Here is a 20083-nt window from a genome sequence, read left to right on the forward strand (position 1 = left end):
AAGTTGTTCCTTCTTGTTCAATATCTTCATAATGAGGCAGGGATGATGGCCTTGGCAATGAACTTTGAAAATTTGAAACTGCTTTACTGATCACTCCTAGCTGGTTTGAAATGACCTGCAGTTTTTCAATTTGACTATCTTGGTGAGCATTAAGGGTGTCAAATGTCTGATGCAATTTTTTAACATGTTCCTTGACCTCTATCACATCTCGAGCCAAGTCATCTAAGTTTTTTGCAAGGCAAACTGACTACGCAATTTCAGAGTACGCAAGATCACAAAGAGCATGACCCAAAGAGTGAGATTTTACCTGTTGTAGGCAAAAGTTGAAGGTCGTGCGTTGTGATAAGTCCCGTTTGAAGACCAGAGGAGGTTCTTTTTGGGTGTGAAGGCGATAGACCAAGGATTTCAACTAGTTTTGTGATTTTTCAGGTTCCTCTTATTCTTTCTCTTGTATCAATATGGACTCTAGGAAAACTTATGAGTTTTCTTAATCATGCAAATCCAGACATGATAGACGATGGTCATGGTTGTCCAAACTTTTGAATAAAGATAATAAGGAGCTTCTATATAACACTCGTGTCATTACGCAGGAGTTTGATCCCCAACCAAATTGGAAACTTCCGATATTGATGTAAACAATATTTATAATAAACGTTGTATTACCCTGATTACTGAAATCAGTGGATTTTTCTTCCTTAGCATCAATATCATTCATCTGTTTAGTCCATTTGGAGAAAGGACTACTATGTGGCTGAGATCCTAGGTCTAACCTGGAAGCCTTTGGAGTTTTATTGGAGAAATTAAAAGTTTCAATACATTTGTTCTTGTTAGAAGATTCTCCAACTTCTTCTGAACATGTCATTTTGATTTCAGAAATAGAAAATTCTTGTAATTTTTGTTTGACAAAATTGGCTTGTGAAAAGCTTAATCTTGTCAAACAAAAATTACAAGAATTTTCTATTTCTGAAATCAAAATGACAGGTTCAGAAGAAGTTGGAGAATCTTCTAATAAGCACAAACGTATTGAAACTTTTAATTTCTCCAATAAAACTCTAAAGACTTTCGGGTTAGACCTAGGATCTCAGCCACATAGTAGTCCTTTCTCCAAATGGACTAAACAGATGAATGATATTGATGCCAAGGAAGAAAAATCCTCTGATTTCAGTAATCTGGGTAATACAGTGTTTATTAATTTTGATTGTCTAAACAAAGATCAGACATTGATTTTGTTGCAAAAGATAAATGCATGGGGATTCCAAAAGAAAGCAGATTCTAAAGCCTCCTGGAAGGATGTAGTCATCCAAATCACTTGGGCACTAAATGGTAATGCTAGATTATGGTGGGATAAGCTTACCAGAGCAGAACAATTAGAAATCCTTGACCATGATGACCCTCTACAAGCTATACTTGAAGCCCTCTCTCATGAATTTCTCGGGATCATACCAACTGATGCAAACCACTATGCTCAGTTATTTATGAGCCAAAGGTTATGTAGTCTTGACTTGCTTTTAGACTACTATTGCACCATGCAAAATCTCTTCTACAAGATTCCTGATTACCAGAATGTAGCCTACCTAAGACATTATCTTGCTTCTATGCCAGGGAAAATTCCAGAGTTAGTTCATCAATCTCTCTCTGCTCAAGGAATTTCTATGGAAACACTTTCGTTCGCTACATTGCATCAACATATACTCACTATTCTCATAAATGAATGTGTTGCATATAAAACAAAGAAGAATGTGAAAAAGTAGTTGCATTTTAACCCCAATATTTGTGACTCCTTTATAGAGACTTATAGGTTTGGATGCTATAAGAACTCCTCCAAGAAGGGTTCTCAGAAAAACCAGAACCATAAGTGTTATTGTTCTTCGAAAGGGTTATTAGAGTTTTCTCCTTCTCTGGTGAGAAAGTCTGCTAAATAATTCTCTTTTCCAGCCTTGTAGACAATGTCAAAATCAAAATCTTCCAACCATAATGCCCATCTGAGAATTCTGGGGTTTCCTTGTTCAAGTGATCTTTTACTAATAGCAGGAGGAGTAATATTAGGCCTCAATGAACAAATAGAATCACAATACGCATGAGGATTGGGAACGACTTCAAATAATCATGTTGAATATATTGCATTATGGCATGGATTAGAAATTGCAATGGCAACAAAAATAAACAAAATCACAATTTATGGTGATTAAATGACAGTCATTTGCCAAATGAGGAAAATAAAAAAGCTTCATACTATAGACTCTCCCTTAGTTTTGCCAATAACAATTCTTCAATCCGAACAATTCGCGCAAATAAAAAAATTCATGTATATTGACATCACAATTCCTTGACAAATTCATTAGCCAACCAGGGGCAAATTTGGAGCAAGAGCAGTTGATAGTGGAACATGAAAGGACTGTTATCTCTCTAATTCCATGAATCATAATAAATTCAATTATTATTAACGCCATATTAAATGGCTTTTGCACGTGACTATACAAATTGATTGCCATTGCGGATTTCCACTTCATGCTTATCATATTATGTTGATGCCTTAAATCTTCAAGGGAAGCTAAATTAATATCTTGGTCACTCATCATAAAATGAATGGACCCTTGCTCATTTACAACTAACACTCGGGTGTTTTGCGGTGATGTTGGGGTTACACAAGGGAAAAAACGAGGATAAGGATTGATTGATTATTACACGGGTGAAAGGCCTCGGCCAACTTTTCGCAATTACTTCCATGTAAATTCAAATTAATTCTAATGTCTAAGAGTTAGTGGATGGATTTTAACTCCACGCATGGAAGAAATATTGTATCTCACTGCCTCATGCAAGTAGCATGGGAGAGCAGATGGTCATATAAGGATTCAAGCATTGTCTTGCATGACATTGTTGTTGAATGTTTATTCTTATATCTCTGGTCGGTCTTTCATTCTAGAAGTTTCATTTGCAGTGGTTAATCACAAAGAAATGGTGAATATGAAGGGAATGAAGAGTGTCTTATGTAATAATATATATATATAATATTTTAATCGTGAAATGAAAGATGGATTTTGGGCATGTGGTATTGGCTTTTAGTATGGTATGGTTAATAATATCCATGGTAAAGTGGCATGAGTATCTATGTTTAAAAGTCTTGTTAATTGTAAGTATTATTTTGATTGTGAAATAAGTGATGGTTTTTGGGCATGTGGTATTGATGAACATCGTATTGGCCCATGGTATGGTATGGTTAATAATATACATGGTAAAGTGGTGGTGAATATCCATGGTTAAAAATCTTGTTATATTGTAAGTATTAAGTTTTTTTTTGTTTATTAATGAAATTTAAATATGGTTACAAAATTATTATTTTAATTTATATGGTGAAATGAATCTTAATTTATAACTATTATTTATATCTTATATATTTTCATGTGATAGAGATTTGGATATATCTCAAAAATAATTATAATATTTTTTCTTTTAAATTTAATAAAAATATTGGTATAAAATTAAATTCAAAAAAAACATTTATAAAATATTTTGAGTGTGGAATGAGAGATGGTTTTTGGGCATATTGTATTGATGAGCCATGGTATTGGCCCATGGTATTGTAACAAAGCCTATTTACAAGTTAATAATATCTATGGCAAAGTGGAAGTGAATATCCATGCTTAAACATATTGTTATATTGGAAGTTTGTGTGCTTATTAATTAAATTTAAATATAATTATATAATCATTATTCTATTTTATAAAGTAAAATGGAGCTTAACTTATATATTTAATATGTATATTATGATTTTTTTAATCTAAAAAATTATTAGTAATTTTATTAATAAAAACAAAATTACAATGTAACAAATTTGAAGTTTACTATTTTTATTATTTTTAACTTTTTAAAGACACTAAAACATCTCCCTTGGGCTCTATATTAATTTTAACCGACATGTAAATGTTTACCAGTTTACATATTATAAATTGGGCATATTAATATAAATTCAACATATTAAGCTGACATGTAAAAATGTTTACAAACTTTCTTACATTACATCTACATATTACCCCTATACTAGGTTGTAGAGCCTCTGCCCAATAAATTCAAATAAAATATTTTGAGAGTGAAATGAGAGATGGTTTTTGGGCATGTTGTATTGATAAGCCATGGTATTGGCTCATGGTATTGTAACAAAGCCTAGATAAAAATTAATAATATCTATGGCAAAGTGGATATCCATGGTTAAACATATCGTTATATTGTAAGTTTGTGTGCTTATTAATTAAATTTAAATATGATTACATAATCATTATTCTATTTTATAAGGTAAAATGGATCTTAACTTAGTGTTGTTATTTATATATTTAATATGTATATTATGATTTTTTTTAATCTAAAAAGTTATTAGTAATTTTATTAATAAAAACAAAATTACAATGTAACAAATTTGAATTTTACTATTTTTATTATTTTTAACTTTTTATGGACACTACAACATCTCCCTTGGACTTGATATTAATTTTAACCAACATGTAAATATTTACCAATTTACTTTTTATAGATTAGACATATTAATATAAATTCAACATATTAAGAAGACATGTAAAAATGTTTACAAATTTTCTTACACTAGCAATGGCACCAAATGTTGCAAAGAAAACGTCTTAAGTGGGTAGCATATGAGAAAAGAGCATAGATGAAAAGTGATGTGTTATGTTATGCTATCTAAATGTAGCCCAATTTGAGTAAAAGAGAAATCTTAATGTTGTCCTCCTTGTGCCTTGTGTCAAAGGAAACATCGTAAGTGGATAACATATGGAAGATGAGCATAGATGAACACAAACTTATGCATTGGGAATCCTTAGGTTTGGTTTCGGAAAACTCGGTACCAGATCTAGATTCAATATCACCTTGTCCAATCTCATTCTCTGCAACAAATTTGAGATCCAAGAGTCCACAATAGGCTTTATGTTTTCCAAAATTGATTTCACTTGCTTCTGATATCATATTGAGTAGAATGGAATTACCTGAACAATTTAAATCAACAAAGAACTATTTCAAAATACAGTATCCATCACATACCTTGAAAGGGGAGAGACAATGTATGATAAGTTAAGAAGCAAGCATATGGATCCCTAACAATACACCCATTCTATGTTTGTTGGGGTTTAAAGCTGCCAAGTTGCCTTAGTTAAATGAGCTCTAAGACAATTACCGGAATTGGTTTTGTCTCATTCATAAGAAAGTTAAAGATAGCCATAAACCCCATGAGGTCCACACTACAAGTCATTTTAAGTTGTTGACCATTAAGGTGCTCCATTAAACCAAATGGTACTGAAATTCTGTAGAGCATTTTGCCAACTTCATTTTCATGGGGATCCCATAATAATCCAGGAGTTGTAGGGGCTTGGGACCAAATTGTAAATGAAGCCGAAGAAGTCATGGAGGCTTACATGAAACTATAGAAAAGAAATGTTAGTATTAATGAAGCTATGGCACAAGAAGTTGTGGATGTTGAGCATTTGAATGTGGGTTAAGAAGATTGACTTTCAGAGCCTGGTTTCCCTCCCTTATCCAAAAAATAACTTCACACGTACCGATCGAATATGGTTTGATGACTAAGTTAACAAGAGATTAAAATATATGATATATACTAAAAGAATTAAGAGACATCAATGGATTCAAATAGGTGTAAATTAACAAGAGATGAAAATATATGATATATTTCAAGAACAAGAATAGAGGGACAAGTTACAAACCCATTCCCTAAGTTCATCCTATCTAATGTGATCATTAAACTGATGCAACATCCACATAAGATATACCTATATTGACCTAAATTAGCAATATCCATTTGAGTATTATATTGTAATCTAGATAAAGATAACAAACACAACCAACATGATGACAAGAAAATAAGCAATAGTAATTGAAAGCAATTGTCTGCATCTAGATGGTACAAATAATTGTCATAGTGAAGTTTTAACAATTATCTTCAACTCTCAGGACAAGGAAAATGTGTTGTAAGAACAAACATATCAGAACTACAATAGTTGATGAGTGTCATAAATAGATGATTCAAAAGGCCTCAACAAATACACATTAGTAAATTGTTTGCTTCCCCGGTGCACCATGCCAGGTTGATCATGAGAATGATTATTTTGTGTTTCCAAGGACCTATACATGAGATCTATGGTGCCTTGAATATCTTGTGAGTTGGCAGCTTGAGAGATTTTGAAACTACTCCCCTGCAGCATGCCAAATATATTTCCTCCAAAGTTTCCCATTTTGCCTGCATTGGAAACAAGTGGTTGACCTTGGTGGTGTTTATCCATAGAATTCACAATAGTTGCAGGGAACCCACCTATTGCAAGATTAGTAGAGGACTGGGGATACATTGTTAATAACTTGTTTGTTGCAAAAAGACCAAAGTTGTGTTGTACTCCTTACATCAATGGTGCTTGGGACATAAGAGGTTAATCCTCTAGCAGAAGTTGATCCATTGTGAGACTTTTAGAGCTCAGTTTCCCTCCCTTATCCAAAAAAACTTCACACGTAGCTATAGAACATGGTTTGATGACTAAGTTCACAAGAGATGAAAATATATGATATATACTAAAATAATTAAGAGACATCAATCATGGATATTTTGATGAAATTTTATGCAAGGATTCAAATAGGTGTAAATTAACAAGAGATGAAAATATATGATATATACTAAAAGAATTAAGAGACATCAATCATGGATATTTTAATGAATGCTATACAGGGATTCAAATAGGTGTAAATTATTTTTGTTGAGAAATAATCCTCTTTTCAAGTGAAAATCTAATAAGATTATAGAAAATTCAATCAAGTTTTAAATAAATAAGAATCTTGACTTTCTATATGGCTAGATTTAAGGAGAACAATTTGCTACAAGATTAAATGTATAAATATTAGGTTTAATCAACTACAATAATAAGCACCATGCAAATTCTTGGAGAATGCTTGCTAGCTCAAAAATGGCAAAAACTATCACCAAGCAGGTTGGAACCATGAACCATGAATGATTCAAACCTGCCCGAACCATGAATGATTCAAACCTGCCTGAGACAGTTCCAACCAAGATTTATTACAAATGATTCAAACCTGCCTGAGACAGTTCCAACCAAGATTTATTACAAATCTGCATCGTGACACGTAGTAAGAAAAGTTAACAAGTCAAAATATACTAATATGAAATAGATATAACAAGTCAAAATATATGAAATATAGAAAAAGAATTAAGCGAACTCAACCATTCATCATTTAATGAAATGCAATCCACACTAGTTGACAATCATTATGGTGGATACTTACTTGAGCAACAAATTTTGAACATTTCCTTAATTTTGTGGCATAAATCCCCAAATTGATAAACATGAACCACCACAATAGCTATTCAAATATTGAAATAATAAGAGATTTGGGCATTGGATGGTTGGAAATTGTGTACAAAATGAAGAAGACCCTACAATCTTAGTATTTGGATTGGTAGCTTGCACTGGGAGGCCTTTACAAAGGGTGTGTATCACCATATAAGATTCTTTTATAGATAGATATATACCAGATAGAAGAGGAGGAGCAACCAAAATAGTCTTGTGTATGTCGAGTAGGGAACCAACAAAACCATTTATCAAGTTCTATGTAAAGTAGGAATAACCAAAATAGCAGGGGGTTTCTCAACAAAACCATTTATCAAGTTCTATGTAAAGTAGGAATAACCAAAATAGCAGGGGGTTTCTCGAGTTGTATGTCATCATGTTGATCAAACAAGAACAAGTTTTGGATGTTTAGTTTAAAAGCAAGTACCAAAATCATAGCCATAAGAAAGAAGGCTCATAGAGAAGCGTCCCATTGTATATTCCAAAAAAGGTGAAGTGAGTTGCCTAAGAAGTAGTTCCGGTCAATTCAAAAAACATTCTAAAACGCGCATCATCCTATAAAGAACAACTTGATTTGAACGGGGTTGTAGGCAAGCATATTGATCCATTAGGGTTGAGAATTCATATCTTTCCTCTTGGTAAATTGATTTCATTAGGGTTGAGAATTCATATCTTTCCTCTTGGTAAATTGATTTCATGTAATGTTCCCTCCAGCTTTGGCCTAGGCACCTTTATCTTGTAATGTTCCCTCCAACTTTGGCCTAGGCACTTTTATCTTGTAATGTTCCCTCCAGCTTTGGCCTGGGCACCTTTATCTTCAAGAGGGGGCTAATTCTATGAGAAATAACCTAAATCTAATTTATTCTCATTTCAATGGGAGATAGGGTTGAGAATTCATATCTTTCCTCTTGGTAAATTGATTTCATTAGGGTTGAGAATTCATATCTTTCCTCCTGGTAAATTGATTTCATGTAATGTTCCCTCCAGCTTTGGCCTAGGCACCTTTATCTTGTAATGTTCCCTCCGGCTTTGGCCTAGGCACCTTTATCTTGTAATGTTCCCTCCGGCTTTGGCCTGGGCACCTTTATCTTCAAGAGGGGGCTAATTCTATGAGAAATAACCTAAATCTAATTTATTCTCATTTCAATGGGAGAGTTGCATAGAAGTAAATCTAGGGGCTAATTCTATGAGAAATAACCTAAATCTAATTTATATCTCATAACCTAAATCTAATTTATTCTCATTTCAACCTAAATCTAATTTATTCTCATTTCAATGGGAGAGTTGCATAGAAATCTCATTTCAATGGGGGAGAGTTGCATAGAAGTCTCATTTCAATGGGGGAGAGTTGCATAGAAGTCTCATTTCAATGGGAGAGTTGCATAGAAGTAAATCTAGGGGCTAATTCTATGAGAAATAACCTAAATCTAATTTATATCTCATAACCTAAATCTAATTTATTCTCATTTCAATGGGGGAGAGTTGCATAGAAGTCCCATTTCAATGGGAGAGTTGCATAGAAGTCTCATTTCAATGAGAGAGTTGCATAGAAGTAAATCTAGGGGCTAATTCTATGAGAAATAACATAAATCTAATTTATATCTCATAACCTAAATCTAATTTATTCTCATTTCAATGGGAGAGTTGCATAACCTAAATCTAATTTATTCTCATTTCAATGAGAGAGTTGAATAACCTAAATCTCTCATTTCAACTCTCTCATTTCAATGTGAGAGTTGCATAGAAGTTGAATAACCTAAATCTCTCATTTCAACTCTCTCATTTCAATGTGAGAGTTGCATAGAAGTTCTCAACTATTGAAGTAAATCTAATTTCTCAACAATAGAGTTGAATAACCTAAATCTCTCATTTCAATGTGAGAGTTGCATAGAAGTTCTCAACTATTGAAGTAAATCTAATTTCTCAACAATTGGGACTAAGGGTAGCACTAAAACTATTTCTCATTACAATAGAGAATGTATTGAGTTTTGGTTCAAGAATGGTTACATATATAACTGTGATATCATATCATCATTAATACTCTTTCGTCTATGTCCTACAGTTTGAATGTGGGATTAACACTCCTCCCCATGGAAAAGCGCAACGTAAAGATGCGGTATCGTGTCTCAATGTAGAGGTTGCATTATTGAAACCGGGTGACTCAGCCAGCCGCCGATATAGCATTGTCTCAGATTTTGATTTGTCTTGCACTCTCTTGGATTCATCAACAGTGTTAGCCTAAATTGCAATATTGACTACTCTCAAAACTGAGCAAAATGGTGTTGAAAACCGAAGTGATAGAAAGACATCATCAGAGTTGCAAAACACTTGGGATACACTTTCTAGTCAATATTCTAAAGAATGTGAAGAATGTTTAAGGAAGATTTTTCCACCCGAGGAAGTGGACATTTTTTATTATGAACGTCTCCACCAATCTGTTGTGCAGCTGTCTCAATTCGAAATGGAGGGAAACTCAAAAGTTATGGAGTCAGGTGTCCTTGAGGGCATTAATATAGATGATATTAAAAAGGAAGGAAAGCATCTTGCATTTTAGGATGGATGTGCAAACTTCTTTGAACAAATCCTAACGAAGATGGACGATTTAAATGTGGGAGTGCACATAATTTCTGTTTGTTGGAGTGGAGATATCATCAGGGCCACTTTTTCATCAAGTGGTTTGGATGGTTTACAAATTCATTCAAATAAACTTACCTTTCTGGAATCAGTCTTGACGGTGGTATTGATAGGCGTGTTGAGTCAACAGTTGACAAGGTAAAAATATTTAATAATATATGTTCTTCAAAATACCAGGACACGGAACATATCTCTATATACATTGGGGACAGTTTAGGTGACTTGCTTTGTCTTCTTCGGGCAAATATTGGAATAGTGACTGGTAAAAGCTCAACGCTAGGAAGGGTTGGAAAACGTTTTGGAGTATCATTTGTTGCTTTGTTTTCTAGTATTCTCAAACATGAGAGAGCATGTGTAGAAGGATCTAGTTCTTGGACAAAACAAAGTGAAATTCTTCATACCGTCTCTAGTTGGAGTGAAATACATGCTTTTATTTTGGGTTCTTCCAATTGATTGGAGCTCTCTTTCAGTGCATGGTGTTTGTTGTGGCAATGTGTTTTTGTGAAGATACAGTTATTAAAAATTACATACATGATACATGAATGTATTCACACATCCTATAAAATAGGAGGGCAAATTTTGCAGAAAAATAACACCCCAAATATCAATTTAACTCAGAAGTTTTGGTTGAATGTGGCATTCGAATGGTGAATCGGGATCTACAATTTTTCTTTTCTTTTTCAGTTGAAAAAATTGTTGAGAGTCTACATGTTCTAGTTTAGCATGTATTGCTCGAACAGTGAGTTGAACGATACCTGAAGGCCTTGTAAATTGATGATCATGCCTCCATCCTTTATATGCTAATGTTGTAGAAACATGCAACATAGCATGAATTTAATCTAGATTCAATTTGTTGATCTGATTTCAATGCTACAGTTCCAGACCTTAGTTAGGAATCCTGATAAGAAGCAAGTCTTTACAGGACGTTACAGTAATTAATCGAACACTTGGAGGGAAAACTTGTATAAATCAGGGTCATTATTAGTTTTCAATGCAGGATAATATCTTGTGACAAACATTATTGAAGATACATGGCATATGCTACTGATTTGGGTTATTTCATTATAGCATGCAAGATGTAACAGTCTAAACCCAATATATTTTTGAAGCGGTTGTATAAATATTTTGAAGAAATTTCTTTAAAAAAGGTTTGGGATTCCTACGCTGTTAGCCTGTTGGTTGTGGTGCACTAGACGTCTTCAACAGCTCCGCTTCCCTTCATCAAACTCAGACAACGTATGAAACCTACATACAAGTCCAAGGACTTCATGCACCAAATTCTAGAAGTTATAATCATCCATGTCAACTAACAACGACTTCTAAGATTTAGCACAGTAGTCTCGTGGAATATTGGAAAATAGACATTTAACACATCCATAGAACTATGCCCTCAAAAGAATTGAATCCTAAAAGAGAGTTGCACATAAGAATTAGTTGCAACAGAAACAAAATTAATGTCCTCATCCATTACAAGAATTTTCCCAATCAAGATAGCAGGAAAAATAGAGGGAAAATCAGGTAATGACCATCCTCTTCTCAAATCAAATTAATCTGCTGATGAGAAAAATTGACCGTCAACGCTATCCAAAACAAAAATAACTAAAGGTTAGAACAAGAATCATGTACATGAGCTAGAATGCATTATATTAATAAGAATTTGGATGAGTTGTAAATTGAATGGCTGCCTTACCACCTAATGTATGTAGATGTGATCAACACTCGCTTAACGTTGGGCAGATCCCGCACACAGCCAAACATGGTGATCTCTGCTTCATGGCAAGAAACCTCATGCGTTAACCTAAGGGGCAAGTAGTTTAGAGCAGGAGGGGCAACAACATATTTGGTCATGGTGGCCCTTTCAAGAATTTTTTTTGAAACTCCATGCTCTTTCCCTTGAAATCATGGCATGTTCTATGAAATTGTGAAACGATACCCTCCATCCCTGAGGGGGCCTGTAACAGGACACCTCCACCATATAGATCTGTTTCGATGCATAGAAATAATATATCAGTATACTCGTTATGGCACAAATTAGGGGCAAATCCATACCATTTCACCCACAACCACTATCATCCCTGTATTGTAAATACAAGTGCAACAGTGACAAGAAATCACGACCACGATACACTGGTTAGTAAACAAAACTATTCCATCTTTATGCTATTAAAGTCCCTAATCTTCGCAAAATCAAAGGGCATCTTATGAAAACATTATGCAAATTTGTATCTGTATCTGACCTCCTCTTCTTCACAATAGTAAGGGCATCTTATGAAAAAATTATACACAATTATGCAAATTTGTATCTGTATCTGACTTCCTCTTCTTCACAATAGTGATTTCTGCGGAACTGTGCACAACATTTACACTGTTCATCACTACTGCGAAGCTATGACTTACTTTTGCGCAACATTTACAGTCTCAAAGAACATTAAAACCCGAGAGAGTTAGTTAGTTAGTTAAGGAGTTGGGTAACAGTTAACACTGTGTATCTAATGGTGGAAAACATTTGAATCGTCTAACATCAGATTAGATGGGCATGAAGGCGACAAGTAAGATAGGAAGGAAGTTATTCTCAGAAGAAACGCCTTATAGCCTCATTACATCTACACATTACCCCTATATTGGGTTGTAGAATACCTCTCGACGCAAATATACATATAATAACAATAAAGGACACCTCCCTGCAACATATTGAGCTTATGTATCTATTTTTTTTTCAATTAAAATGAACCTAGAACAAAGTTACTTATACATTTAAATAATTACCAATAAGAACGTTCACTCTTTAATTTTTTAAATGAAAATCTTTTAAAAATTTAGTAATTTTTATTAAACTAAATTCTCAGTTACTAAACTGAGAATGCTTTATGCTAATGCTGTAGATAAAAAATAAATAAATAAATTATTATATTTTAATGGGTATATTATTTTTTATAAATAAATAAATTATTATATTTTAATAGTTATATTATTTTTTATTTTATTTTTAATGGAAAAGGTTTTACTTAGGTAATGGATGAATATTATTTTTATTATTTTATAATTAACTTAGATTTATCTTGAAATTGGATTTGTCAAATATTAGATATAAAAAAATAAAAATTAATACTTATTTTTAAATTATTTAATTCTATATTATGTGTTATTTTTTATAGTAAATAATAAAATATATATATATATATAGAAATTTAACCTCTCATTTCATAAATTCAATTCTAAGATGAATCTATTTAGTTTTTTAAAATATTATTTTTCTCTCTCTTATATATATATCCATGAGTTGTAGCCCAGTGAGTTTGAGTGGGGTTTAGTCCCCACACAATCTTAGGTTTAAACCTCATGGGGAGGGGTTCAAGATGGAAGCCACTTTAGGTAAATTAAACTATCCTGAAAGGAGTCCAAGTCTAAATTAAATTGTAAAGCACCTTGTTACATTCATTGCAATCAAGAAGAATAAATTCGTAACACTTCCTCCCACCCCCTTGTACTATCTTGAGCTGTGAGAGTTGTTATCTATTCATTTGACCCAATCTCCAATGTTTGCTATGAAGATGGGCTTACAAAAATCCTCTTTTTCCAATGTTGTCAAAACTCAAACAAATATCACCATCATGTTCAGTTCATCAAGAGCTTTTTGGTGATATAAATATAAATATTATAAGAGGCCACATCATCATGTTTGCCACGTGGAACCCTTGTGGCCTCCACATAACCTTGACAAGTTAGTTTGGTGGGTCCCCCTAGTTAGGTCTACATCATACTGCTTGGTTACATTACTGCCCGCGACAATTGAATGTTAGCTAAGGGAGAAAGGGCAGTGTGTAGTAATAGTATTTCATGGTGGAACCGTTGTCGGGTGAACCAACCCTCATTGGTGCACCCACTGCATGTTACATTGAATAAATACTTAAGCAGCAAGCGATGAGCAGTGGGTTGTGGCAAGGTTCCACACTAAAACCACGACTGGGTCGAACCCTCCCTTGTCGGCGTGTTCGTTGAGTGAGTGTGATTCACAAGGGTCGTGGTAGTGGTTGATGAACAATAGCTGGCGGCATCCATGTGGCCACTACCTTGTGAACTCAAGCATGGGGTCCCACCAGGTCCACCTCCTTCATGTTTTGTATTCATTTTTATAAAGTTTATCTGGTCCACAAGCAAACTAGTGTGAGTGCGTGGCCACCTGAAGATCACTAGATAACAAATCCATCTACGCATTTGAGGGGAATACGATCTAGTGCCCATTCAGGCCTTCATAGGGGTGGGCACCCTTTACCTGGTCTAGATTTATGAAGGAACGAAATGAAATACAAATTCAAAATAGAAAAACATAGATACCGTGAAACTGAACCTAACTTACTAAATAGAAAATGCTAAAAAAAATCACATGCAGAATGAAATAAAACTAGCTCAAGCGATGGTAATATATCTATGAGAAGAGATGTGATGACTACATGCCTTTTGAATTGTATTACAATGAGGCTTGGAGACCTTTTTATCTTGTAAAACAATGAAAAACCCTAAACATCCAAAAACCTAATCCTAGGAGATGAAGCGCCAAAAGGTATGGGCCCCGATGGGGTTAGTTGGAACATCAACTTCCCAAGGTTGTAACGTTGGCATATGATCTTAGTTTGGCACTCATGATATCCCATTAAAAAGGTATATCCAAGGACAACAACTTTTGATTACAAGCAGGGATCAAAGATCTATGTTTTCTCATTTCCCCAAAAAACATCATTTAGGGCCTCAAAACAGCTCCAAACATTCATGACCCAAAAACTACCAAAAATAGAAAAACTGTTGAAATAGGAAACTATGTTAAAAAATAGTAAAATGATAGAAAATGGTGTTGGGGGTCCAAGTATAATAGATGGGTGACCTCCAATATATCTTGGATCAATTCTTACCCCTTAGGAAGTAATGGTCCCCATTGCGTTGAGTGCCTTCATTAGGTGAGGAAACTTCAACTAAACTTGGTCCCTAGTGAGCCACTTGCCTTGGTGTAGGAGCTGACCAACTTTGACAACCTGATACAATTGGATCCTCTACTGGTGAGTGTTCATAATTTGTGTGTCCATGATCTGATCAGTTGTGGCCTATTCAATTCAATATGGGTTGAGCTCTATTGGTGTCAGTTGCTCAACAATCTCTTATGTGTCCAACAATGGTCGAAAGTATGGCCGAAGGCAATCCACATTGAATACTGGTTGTAGGCCAAGGAATGGGGGGATACTTAACTCAAAAGTGTTGTCACCCACAACCTTGGTGATGGTGTAAGGTTTGTATTAGATTGGTCAAAGCTTTCGATGGGCTCTGGAACTCGATGTTCCTTTTGCAAATGCAACCAAACCTTGTTGCCCACTTGAAACTAATGTGGCACTCGATGTTGATCATGACAATGCTTGTACTTAGTATTGGATTTATCCAGGATATCATGAACATGCTGGCAGATGTGTTGAATGCTTTCAATAAACTTGATGACCTTATCAGCTTCAAATTGAACATGTGCAAATTTTGTCTATGTAGTTGCAAGAGAAATTGCAACATCAATGGGACACAATGGTTGAAATCCCAAGCCCACTTGAAAGGGGTTGTGGTCACTTGAGCTATGGAGAGTTGTGTTGTATTTGCGTTGCACATAGGAGAGACTCTCATCTCTTGTTCGTGTGTGCTTAGAGTTGTACATGTGTAAAATGTGCAATATCATCCTATTGACGACCTTTGCCTAGATATTACACTGGGGGTGGAATGTAGTCGACTTGGTGAGCTTGGTGTCCAACAATGACCAGAGGCTTGACAAGAATGTGCTTAGGAACTTGCTATCTTGATCTGATTTAATGGTCTGCGGGATCCCAAAATGCAACGACACTCGTTCAAAGAAGAGATTCGCAATGGCTTTTGTTGTGATACTCTTCATGCAGGCGACCAATATGGCCATCTTAGAAAGTCTATCAACAACCACAAATAGACAATCATTACCATGCTTGGTAGAAGGAAGTCTAGACATATAGTCCATGGATATGGATTATCAAGGTTGGTTAGGAGTATGCAGAGGAATGTACATGCCTTGCTTCTTAATGGTTGGCTTGGTGATGGCACTGGTAGTGTAGGATTTGATGTATCTTCCAAAATCATGTCGAAGTTTTGGCCAATAAAAATATTTTTGCAGTATTGTCATTGTCTTATCCACACAAAAGTGTCCAACATCTTGGTTGTAATGCACCTCCCAAATCAGCTTGGCACGCTTGCTTGAAGGAACATAAATATGTCCCAGATAACACAATAGTGCATCCTAAAGCTGGAAGTCTTAAACTGGCTTTCCAACCATTAAGATATTGTAGGTGGCAATGAATTCCAAGTCATTTTCATATAGATGCGCCGATCCATAGGCCTTGTGCCCATGAGAGTTAAGAAATGTGCTTGTTGCCATAATCGGGGGCTAACTAAGGCAATCTGCAACATTATTGGTGTTATCCTTCTTGTATTTAATGTTCAAATGGAATTGTTGTAGGTATGAGGACCATTTATGATGGCAATCATTCTGCAACTTCCCCTATGTCTGCATAAATTGAAGAGGTTGGTGATTCGTGTGGATGATCGTCTCCTTCCCCCATAATATAATGTTTCCATTTTCGGTAAGCCTGCACGATATAATACCTTTCCTTTCATAGTTGGGGTACCTTTGAATAATATCATAGAGCGTATCACTGTGATAGGCTACTAGATGCCCTTGACGAGCGACGAATGCACCAATAGCATACTCAGAGGCATCTGTCTCAATCTCAAATTGTTGTTATAGGTTTGGTAAGGTGAAGAATGGTGAAAAGCAAAGGTAGTGCTTCAGTTCAATGAATATGTCTTTTGTTGTGACTCAAACCCAGAAAAATTTGCTTTTGCACCACCCTTGGTAACTTGACTCAACTACCAAGTGATATGAGAGAACCCCAACATGAATCTCTAATAGAAATTAGCAAGGGCCAAGAAGTTGTGAAGCTATGTTAGAGTCATTGGGGCCACCCAATCTCGAATGACTTAGATCTTATTTGGATCCACATGCACACCTTTCTCATCAATTATGTATCCCAAATATTGGACCTAGCCCATGCCAAAGGAGAATTTATCTAGGTTGGTACATAGCTTGTGCTACAACAGGGTTTAAAGGACCTACAAAATATGTTGCATGTGCTCTTTCTAACTCTTGTTGAAGATGACGATAGTATCCAGATACACAACCATGAATGAGTTGGTGAAATGTCACAATATGTCATCCATTGACCTCATAAAAGTTGCAAGGGAATTTTTCAACCTGAAGGGCATGACCATCCACTCAAAGAGACCCTCCTTGGACTTGAAGACAATCTTCCATACATCTGTGGGCTTTATTAGAACTTCGTGATAGTCGAACTTCAAATCAATCTTGTTGAAGTACTTATCCCCTTGAGCTAGCCGAGAAAGTCATCAATATGTGGGATCAGGAATTTGTTCCTTATTGTGATTTTTTCAGTGCCTGTAATCAATGTAAAGTCTCCATGTCCCATCTTTCTTCTGCATGAGTACAATTGGGCTCCCACAAGGCGAGGAACTTAGTCAAATGTGCCCTTTTTGTAGAAACTCCTAGATCTGTTGTTTGATTTCTTCATTTTCTAAAAGAAAGCGATGGTAGATTGTTCCATTAGGTAGAGGTGCGCAGGGGGTCAGATCGATTGAATGCTTGACCTGAAAATGCAAAGGTACCCCCATGGGTGAGGAGAAGATGTCCCTGTACTCTTCTACGACCTTATCCACTTACTTCTGCTACACAACGGAGGCCTTTCTGGAGGCCATGGATATGGCCATGATCACCCCCTTACTTTGAGAGTGAATCACAAAGAAAACAAATTTCACAGTTTGGGAGATGATCTTACTGGATTGCTTAGTAGAGATTAATAACAACAGGAGGTGGGGCTACCTTCGATACCCTGTATAGTTTTCTACCCAAAGTATTAATAACAATATGAGGTATGGACTCATACACAGCACGACTCTTCCATAAGTATGGTTGGCTTAATAAAACATTACAAACTTCAAAGGGAGAAACATCACACAATACCTCGTCCGTGAAAGGCTTGATGTTGTAGGGTAGAAAGAACTGTTGGCTAACATGAAGATATTACCCTTGGTGGAGCCATCCAATGGTATATGGTTATGGGTGTGGTGTTATCGGTAGACCCAAACACTTAATGACCTCTCCTGAGATGAGGTTCCTTTGACTCCCACTATCGACAAGGAACTGTAGTGGAGGACCCTTCACCCACATATGTGAGTGGAAGAGGTGCTCAGCCTCCTCTGGATCTTCAAACTCACTTTTCTTAACCTTGGCGGTTGAAACAATGGTGTTTAGTTCTACATCAATGATTGTTTCCCCTTGTCAGGTTCTAGCTCAGAGTCAAAACATGCGTCTGACTTTGAAGCTTTCATCTTAGCCACCAATGACTACTTTGTATGGCATTCACTTGCGTTGTGAATGGGGCTCTTGTGGAACTCACGCCACTTTCTTGTGTCTTTATTCATATTCCCATTTTTATTCTTTGCTTGTAGCTTCGAAAGGTTGCCCTGAGTAATTTCACCTTGGCTCTTTCTTTCGTTCTATAGTTTGGGGGTGTCATTGCCCTACTTTGGATTCACAAATCCAAAGTCTTGCTTCTTCTGTTTAAAATTTTGCTCGATCTTGACAACATATCAGTATACTACACTAAGCGAAGATATGTCTAGGAAATCCATTTATACCTGGATTTATTTGTGCAGACAACCATGGTACTTGAGCACTAGATGTCGCTTAGAGTCCTTGATACCCATCTTCATGTGTAGGGTATGAAAGATATTTGTGAACTCTAGCACTTCGTGGTCCCTTTCCTACCACAGTGTGGTCCATTTTATGTACTTGTATTCACAGTTCCTAACAAGGTAATATTGTTCCTTAACAACATCTCAGAAAGAGTTCCATGGGGGTGCGATTGAAAATAGTGAGGATTCCCCCTCAACCATTTGCTCATAGTAAGTTTCACACCAGTCCTTGACATTGGGGGCGACCTTAAAGAGTGCAAAAGTAATTTTTTCTCTATTTGGAAAATTATGGACCGAAAAATATCCTTCCAGTAGATTTAACCATTTATCTAGAGCATCTATTTGGCATTCAAATATAAGAATGTCAAAATTAACTTGTAACTTAAAGGGGGTGACACCTATGAAGTGATTGCTAGATGAAGATGCTTCACCCATTAGTATTCGCCAAAGGATCTAGGAAAAATTATCCATGATCTCATTCCTTTCGTGCTCGAGGGCTTCTTCGAGCAATAATTTTATAGGATTTCCTGCTCACCCGTCTTTCTTTTATTTTTTTAAGTGAGGTCGTCGGGGTCAACGAGGACAGTCTTGCAAGGGTTCAAGCAATTCGAGTCCCAACTCCTTATACCTTGACCTTGTTGGGGACATGCATAAAATAAGAAAGAAAGAGTAGATCAAGTTGAGACCACTGATCTGGATTTATGAATGAATGAAATGAAATACATATTTGAAATAGAAACACAGAGATACAATGAAACTGAACTTCAATTAATAAATAACAAATGCTAAAAATTGTTTACATGCAGAATGAAAGCAAACTAGCTCGGGCGATGGTAACTTATCTCTAAGAAGAGATGTTATGGCTACATGCTTTCTGAACAATATTACAATGAGGCTCAGAGGTTCTTTATCCTGAAAAAACAATGAGAACCCCTAAACATCCAAAATGTAACCCTAGGAGATGAAGCGCCAAAAGGTATGGGCCCTAATGGGGTTAATTGGAACGTCAACTTCCAGGGGTTGTAACTTTGGCATACGATCTTTGTTTCACATACATGATAGATCATTAGAAAGGTACATCCGAGGACAACATATTTTGGTTGCAAATATGAAATTTGATTTATGTTTTTGCATGTTTACCCAAAAAATGTCGTTTAAGGCCTTAAAACGGCGTCAGAATTTCAAGGCCCGAAAAATGCCAAAAATAGAAAATTGTCAAAATAGGAAATTGTGTTGAAAAATAAGAAACTAATAGA

The 20083-nt window shown here is 35.5% G+C and overlaps 2 pseudogenes; one reads left to right on the forward strand and one right to left on the reverse strand.

Moving 5' to 3' along the window:
* Positions 1-6008: 6008 nt before the first annotated feature.
* On the reverse strand, positions 6009-12414 carry LOC149174666 (uncharacterized; annotated as a pseudogene).
* On the forward strand, positions 6969-10457 carry LOC149174667 (bifunctional TH2 protein, mitochondrial pseudogene; annotated as a pseudogene).
* Positions 12415-20083: the final 7669 nt, after the last annotated feature.

Source organism: Pinus tabuliformis, chromosome 4_1 (assembly GCF_031772625.1).
Source record: "Pinus tabuliformis cultivar Carrire ecotype Pingquan chromosome 4_1, CPIR1, whole genome shotgun sequence".
NCBI lineage: Eukaryota > Viridiplantae > Streptophyta > Pinopsida > Pinales > Pinaceae > Pinus > Pinus tabuliformis.